At 49.3% G+C, this 7,511-nt stretch overlaps 1 long non-coding RNA gene across 1 annotated transcript; it reads right to left on the reverse strand.

The window, feature by feature from the left end:
* Positions 1-529: 529 nt before the first annotated feature.
* On the reverse strand, positions 530-6,393 carry LOC120392430. The gene is made up of 4 exons (XR_005591693.1): positions 6,310-6,393; positions 3,819-3,868; positions 2,984-3,086; positions 530-682 (listed from the first exon to the last, which is right to left on the reverse strand). It is a non-coding gene; the product is annotated as an uncharacterized LOC120392430 (long non-coding RNA).
* Positions 6,394-7,511: the final 1,118 nt, after the last annotated feature.

Consider the following 7,511-nt stretch of genomic DNA (forward strand, 5'->3'; position numbering starts at 1 on the left):
TCTAAACTCTTCAGAGGAGGAACTGTGCCTTTATATGTGTTTGTATAGGCTTGGCACAAGGAACCCTTGATCCTGGTCAGGTTCCACCTTAGTGCAAGTATTTAATACATTTAATACAAGTATTTGTGCAACTGTTTACTTTGCATATGGGTAGGGACAGCCCTGCCGATATGGTATGTAGAGTATGTCAATTGCTATTTATACTGAGCCATTGCATTCTTTATTTGATCTCCTCTCACACTGAGTTGGCTGAAATGACCCCTGCCTCTTTCTGGTTGACTGAGTGAGGTGGAATGTAGGAGGACAATGGAGAGGCAGGGAGTCAGGTATGAATAATGTCTGAATTTCACAGGGCAAATTGTGCAATTAACTGGTGGTTTCTGGGTTCATGCACTTGTCTGCATTCCACTTCAATAACCTTAGAGACAAACTTTCTAAAGTGCTCTCTGTTGGTCTCATTGAAGCCAAGGCTGAGAGCATTTGAAAATCTCACCTTTGACCTTTAGTTAATAATGTTTTTCATGTGGTCACTGCTAGTTCTGAGGAAACACCCACCTGAAGCTTTTAATGGTTCAAGGTTGAAGGGACACTGTCGATATTAACTGGGCTCCAAGGGGGAGCTTTGGAAAACAAGAAGCTTTTTTCTTATGCCAACAGCAACGTTTCCACAACAGAGCTAGACCTTTAGAAATCAAATAAAAAGATGTGTTTTAAACAGCCGTGTTTGAAATGGAAACAATGAGGAGCTAAGAACTTGACAACAGCATGTAGATACAAAACTAAAAATACCTGTACCAGAACAAAACATTCTTCTCTTGTGAAAACAATGAGAGAGACAGACACAGAACAGGTGTGAGTCACGTTGCTCAGTGCATGACTGGAAGATGCTCAGATACCACAGAAGGCACAATCAAGCCCCTTTCTGTGGCAAATATAGCCACAGACAATGGAGGCATCTGCCCAAAGACTAGGCTGCATGGCAGTTCATGGCTACGCCATGTGGGCTGAGGTCTCTGGATACAAACACTGGGTCTAGGTTGTGTGTTTTAAGCCAGGGAGCCAGGAGGAGCAGCTGTGAGTGTGATCTGAGAGGGAGCAGAGAGACAGGGATCCTTGGGCACAGAGCTCACTGCAGGGGCAGACGTGGGAATTTCTGAGTGAGGAAACTGTCTGCCGCTGTTTGTTGCTACTGTGGTCAGGGAAACAGGACTTTAGGCAGAGTTTTTGTCTTCTCCTAATGGAAGCAACTCTCTGGAGCCCTGAATATTGGCTAGTAGCTTGGGCCAAAGAATGAGCAATGATAATCTGTGACAGAGCCAGGAACTGAACCCAGATCATCTGAGTTTTCAGCTAATGCCTTAACCACAGACCACGTTTTAACCACTAGATGCTAATGAAGATCAATGCCGATGAACCAGAAAAGCCAAGTATGAGCACAAACAATGGGGGAACATGGATATTTGGAATGTGGTCTCAGGAAGGGTCTAAAGCATGGAATTGCTCACCCCTCCAAAGTGACATATGTTCGTGACTTCTGACGGAAACTTAACATAGAAGTGGTGAGGTTCTTTTATTATCGCTTAACACGCTGCCCATGGACTTCTCAGAAAAAAGAAGTAAACAAAAATGTATCGAGAACAAAAACCAGATATACTTTCTTAATTCCCCATTTGGTGCCCAAATCCATCATCGCATGACTATATGCAACCATAACGTTCCCCATACTGATTGTCAACAATCAGCTACATTCAGACTGCTGGGCAGAGAAAAAAAAGTATATTAAATATTGTACCTCTTTAAATGTATCACACACACACACTTTGTCTCTCACTTGTCATCTCTCAGTGCCAGTTTTCCATGTCTTCCTAGTGTTTTTACAGTGTCTAACACGATGGGGTTCCAATCCCCCCAAACGCCAGCATCATTCAGGTATTTGATAATGTCTGTAGAAGTAGTGTATGCATGTTTATGCATGTGCAGGCATGCATGTGTATGGATGGGTATTTATATTGAATAGTTATGTGTGCAGAGTGCATAAAATTTGATATCACTGTACAGACTGCAGAAGTGTCAGGTCTATGGTATGTGCACCAAGTGTACAGGAATGTAAAGGTGTTAACAGTTAGGACTAGTTGAAAATTTTCCACTGAAACTGTTTTTTGATGGAAAATTGGGATTTCAATTAAATTAAATTTCACACAAAAAGTGTCTGTTTCCCATGGAAAATTTAGACTTTTTGTTGAAAAGCTGAACACCCAAAATGGAAAGTTTTGGCTGAAACTAAAAATATTTTAGTTTGGAAATTCTGCTGCAGTGCATCGTGGGAGCTGTAGTTCAGGTGCCCCATGTCCCTATATGGACAAAGCTCGCCAGACAGACTTCATCTCTTGTGATGCACTGCAGCCATGGGTCTTCCATGATGCACCGAGGCAACTCCCCAAGAGCGGAGACAGTCGTGCATCTTGGGAGATGTAGTTCAGTCAGGGAGACTGTCCTACAGAGGAGAAAGGGAGCATTATTATTTGTATTATCATAGCTCCTAGAAATCCTGGTCATGGACCAGAACCCCATTGTGCTAGGCGCTGTACAAACAGAACAAAAAGACAGTCTTTGCCCCAAAGAGCTTACAATTTTATTACATGATGGTTACAGGAACTTTAAGTATGTGAGAGAAAACACACAGTGAGAGACAGTTCCTGCCCCAGCTGAGATCAGGGCCCCATTGTGCTGGGCGCTGCCCAGACACACAATGAGAGACAGTTCCTGCCTTGCAGAGCTCACAATCTACATACACAAGACACACATGGTGGGGGGAGAAAGAATAGTGCTGCCTTTGTATTGTACAGATGGGAAACAGAAGCACAGAGCACTCAAGAATTTGGCCATGTTAGAATAATCCTAGGATTAAATGTAACGTGAACGAAGCCCTGTGCCCTTGCCAATAGTACAATCATATTAGTTAATAGCTCTAGTGTAAACATACCTTAACATGTCAAGAACCAAAACCGGATTTCTTGATCCTAGTGCACCACTTTACCCACACAACCATGCTGAGTTAGAAGAATCAGGCTTTGTTATCTTTCTCACTGTGTATTGAAATACAACAGTAAATAAAATGAAATAAAAACCCCACTTCTGACATTTTAAAAAATCTGCTACTCTTACATAAAGTGTCTATGCTTCCTGAAAGCCAAAAATTAGAAGCAATTGTTGTATCTACATTTTCAGTTTATATTGTTTCTTTCTTTCATTCATTTCACTCTTTCCACTGTGAACCCTTATCCTGAAAACCTTTAAAAACACACCAGACTTTGCTCACGTGGATTTAGTGTGACTGCTCATGTGTTTAACCAGGCATTGTTGGAAACCACTCATGATTTTATCATAAGGATTGTGGTACTGGGAGGAAACTGGTGCCAGGGAGGGAGGCAGAAAAGGATATGGGGCAGAGTGGAGGGCACCCAGGGGCACCCAGCTTAGCAATTAAAATCTGGGGGAGGCCCGGGGGGGTCCATGATCCAATCTAGGGGATCACGTGACCCCCATGCCCCTCTCCATAAGTCAGCAGGATGGGAAGGTGATGGGGATAGCATGTGTCACCAAGGGCATGATGGGAAGGGGGCGGGGGCTGCATAGGGGTCACCGGAGACAGAAGGGGAAGAGGTCACAGAGCTGCAGGGTTTGTGATACCAGAGATAATTAGGGTGACCAGATGTCCTGATTTTGTAGGGACAGTCCCAATATTTGGGCTTTTTCTTATATAGGGGGTTATTACCCCCCACTTCCTGTCCGATTTTTCACATTTGTTGTCTGCTCACCCTAGGGATAATACATCTGCCAGCTCTCTCTTTCCCCAGCTGTGCTGACTCTGCAGGGGAAGAGAAAAGTGTCAGTGAAAGCAAATTTTGAAAGAAAGAAGAAAATTCCGCTGGTCTCTCCCACAAACGTCCCAGCCCACACCACACACAGGGGATATCGCTGAGCAGGCAGGAGCTGTTTTTAAAGTCACTGTTCACAGTGTAATGGCTCTGTAAGCAATTCAGCTCTAATGCTGAGGCAGCTTCTGCTTGTGCCTCTAGGTGCCTGTTTTGGGCTGGGGGTGCTGTCGGGGAAGGTCAGAGCCCTGAGCATGACACGGCTTTAGCAGGTCATGGCCTGGGGAGCAAACTGCAGCATTTCCCCCTCTTCCCAACAGGGGTCGACATGGAGCTACATGACCCGATGGTGGAGCTGGGAGAGGGACCATTACCCTGAAGTAAAATTACCCTGAGCCTCCACATGGGGCTCACTCTGTGGGTTGGTGTGGTGATGCACCCACCTTCTCCCTTCCAACTTGGGGGATTGGTCACTTGTTCCTTGTCCTGCCCCCCATCTCTGCAGCAAGACATAAGTGGCCACCAGCGGCTTAATCCTGCGCCCCCACCCCCATGCCTGATCCTGCCAATCGCAGGGAGCCAGGCAGCAGCCCCTTTGCCCCACGGTGCCACTCACTGGGCTCTCTGGTCCTGCCACCAGGGGGAGCCCTCGGGGGCGTGTTGTGTGTCATGGAGGGGGCAGAGCTCATTGCGACGTGGGTGGGAGACAAGGGCTTCAGGGGTGGGGCCTAAAGCCCCCAAACAATTCCTGGCCCTTTCCCTCTGAGTGGGGATTTCAACTGTGCAATGGTCCCTTAATGCCTGATGCCCTATGTTCTTCCTTTCCATGGTGACCTTTGCTAGCCCTGCATTACTAATCTGTGTTCCAGCTTTCAACTGGCCAGCCAGCAACCAATGACATTCATTATATAACTGACATTTGAGTTTGTTGCCTGCAACTCCAAAGGAGCCTGTCAGTCCTCACTGCAATTACCAGTAAACAGAATAACAAACTTTCTGGATAGTATACAAGTCAGAACAGATTCCATCAGAAGAGATAAGTCAGAACTCTTATCTTTGGCGATGTGAGCACTGCTAGTTTCCCTTTCCCATCACGATGCAAGAGTCTGAGGAATAGTCAATAAAGAGAAAGGCAGTGCATTTAAAATGGGCTTTTTCAACTTCCTGGGGCAATTGGCCTGTGGAACTCCTAGCCACAGGATCTCATCATTGCCAAAGGCTTTACAGCCTTCAGACAGGGCACTGGGCATTTATCTGCAGAATGGGAAGATCCTGAGGTATCACAGTCAATACAATGCAAACGGGGTTGGGAGGGATCTCACCATCCTGCTTCAGGGCATGAGCAGAGGTGTGTTGGGGGAGGGGTTGTGTCCCTTTGTGGCCCCTACTTGCCCTTCTTTCCTGTCCAATATCCCGAGCGATCCTTCTCCTGCCCCCATTCATGCAGCAGGACCTTGGTGGCTTGTGGGGGCTAAATCCTGCACCCCCATCCTTGGGGTGAGGCAGAAACCTCACAGCAGCACTTGCTGGGATCTCTGCTGCTGCTGCTATGGGGGAGCTGTGAGGGGCACCCTGGGTACCATCAGCAGGGAGTGAGGTTAATCTGCACCAACTCCCCCTCCCCCATTGTCACAGGTCACCCCTCCTGGGTAGTTAGTGGCCCCTCCTCACACGGTAAGGTTAGGAATGCACAATAAGCTGTACTGGGGTCTCTCTCCAACGGGGCGGGGGGTGTCTCCCTCAGCTCATCTTGTCCCTTGAGGCTGCCCCTGAGCCTGTGTGCTGATGGGGGAGATGCTCTATCCTGACTTCTGGCTAAGTTCAAGGGCTGCAGTCGGGAGGCAGGATGGCCCAGTGGTTAGGAAACTCATCTAAACCCTTCTGCTAGCAGCTGGAGACCTGGGTTTAATATCTGGCTCTGCTACTGACTCCCTGGGTGTCCTTGAGCAAGTCACTCAGCTGCTCTGTGTCTCCGGTCCCCATGTGCCAAAGGGGGATGGCTACATTTCCCTACCTGGCAGGGCGCATGTGACGTGTGATTGGGAGGTGGCCCTGGGCACCACGCAAGCTAGAGCCCCTGATTCCTTTAGCCTAGGCAGCCTCAGCTCAGCACAGCTCACTCGGAGCCTTGGGATGCCCAGTGCAAGGGAGGAAAAGGGGCAGGTGCCCCATAGGAGCCGTCCCCGCTGTGCCTTGAACCCTTTCCTCAGGGGGCTCTGAAAGCCTGGACATTGAGGTCCTTGGGGCAGGACCCAGGTGTTTGTACAGCACCTAGCACACTTGGGGGCTGGTCCACGACTGGGGCTTCTAGGTGCTATGGGGAGACCCAGAAATAATAACACAGTGGGGCTGTAACTGATCCCGTCAGCCTGGTTCCTGCCTCCCTTGACCATCTCCCTGCTCTCAGGAGGCATGTGATGTTTACAGCCCTTACCTGGCAAAGCTGATCTCTCTGTCTCCTGCGGTGATGTTGTTTTTCTGCTCTAAGCCGTGAACTCTGGATGCACCAGCCTGTTTTTCAAGCAGATTTTATTTATGCTAGATGTTTATGTTATACTGCACTGCACAGAACTCTGTGTAATTGGCTCAGAAAGTCTCCTGTGTAGCTCCCTGCCAGCGATAGCTGGGCAGGGCTATTGCATGAGTGGGTGGGGGAGGTTCTCTGGCCTGTGAGATGCAGGGAGTCAGACCAGAGATGCTCGTAAGGGTCCCTTCTGGCCTGACAGCCTGTGGGTGAAGAATCCAGGGGGTGAGAGCGCTCGGCCTGGCTCTGCTGATGACCATGCTCAATAGAAGAGGATGTTCCCATGGATTCTGTTTTCCAGGATCTGTGTGTGGCCCAGACTCCTCTCTCCCCGCCCCTCCTCCCCCCCCCCCAGATTCAGATCACACCTGACAAAGCTCTGCTCTGTGGGGATTGGGAATATAGAGGCCAGTTAATGCTCCGGGGCCTGGGAAAGGGAGGGGGGGGCTGCAGGAGGAAACACAGAGCAGGGGAAAGAAGAACCAGGTCTCCCAGCATTGCTGGCTGAGGTTATAGTGGGGAAGGAAATGCAGAAGCTTTGCTGAGGACTCTCAGAGGCAGGGGTGGGCCATGAAATGACTTTGACCTGGGACATTCAAAGCCTCAGTAAAAGGGACCGAACCCTAGGCTCCCCTGCTCCCTGTGGAGTTACCAAGATTTAACCAACTGGGAATGCGCCAGGCAAGAGACACCACTTCTTGTGCCAACCGCACGTCCAGGGGCAGATTCCCCTCTGCCCCACAGCGTGTGGCATTTACACTTGCCCACAACAGGAGGGATCATTTGCATGGGGCTCAGTGCTGGTAGGGGACTGATTGGGTGGCATTTGACATGGAATTGGCACGAGGTAAACGCCGAGGTCACGTGGAGGGCCGGGGAGAACAAGGCGCCAGGGCTTGGGACAAGCAGCTCTGGAATCTGGGCTAGGAGGCTGCATGCTTCATAGCTTGTGTGTGCCGAGCTCCCCGCACACGCCAGGGGCTCCTTGCATCTCCCCACAAGCTCCCAGGGGGACGCCCTCCCATCCCCCTCTATGTCAAAGACTTCCTGCAAATCTCCCCATCTCCCCCTGCCAGTGGTTGTGTGTGGCCCCCATTGTCCCCACACCAAAG

This window comes from Mauremys reevesii, unplaced genomic scaffold (genome assembly GCF_016161935.1).
Source record: "Mauremys reevesii isolate NIE-2019 unplaced genomic scaffold, ASM1616193v1 Contig1, whole genome shotgun sequence".
Classification (NCBI taxonomy): Eukaryota; Metazoa; Chordata; order Testudines; family Geoemydidae; genus Mauremys; species Mauremys reevesii.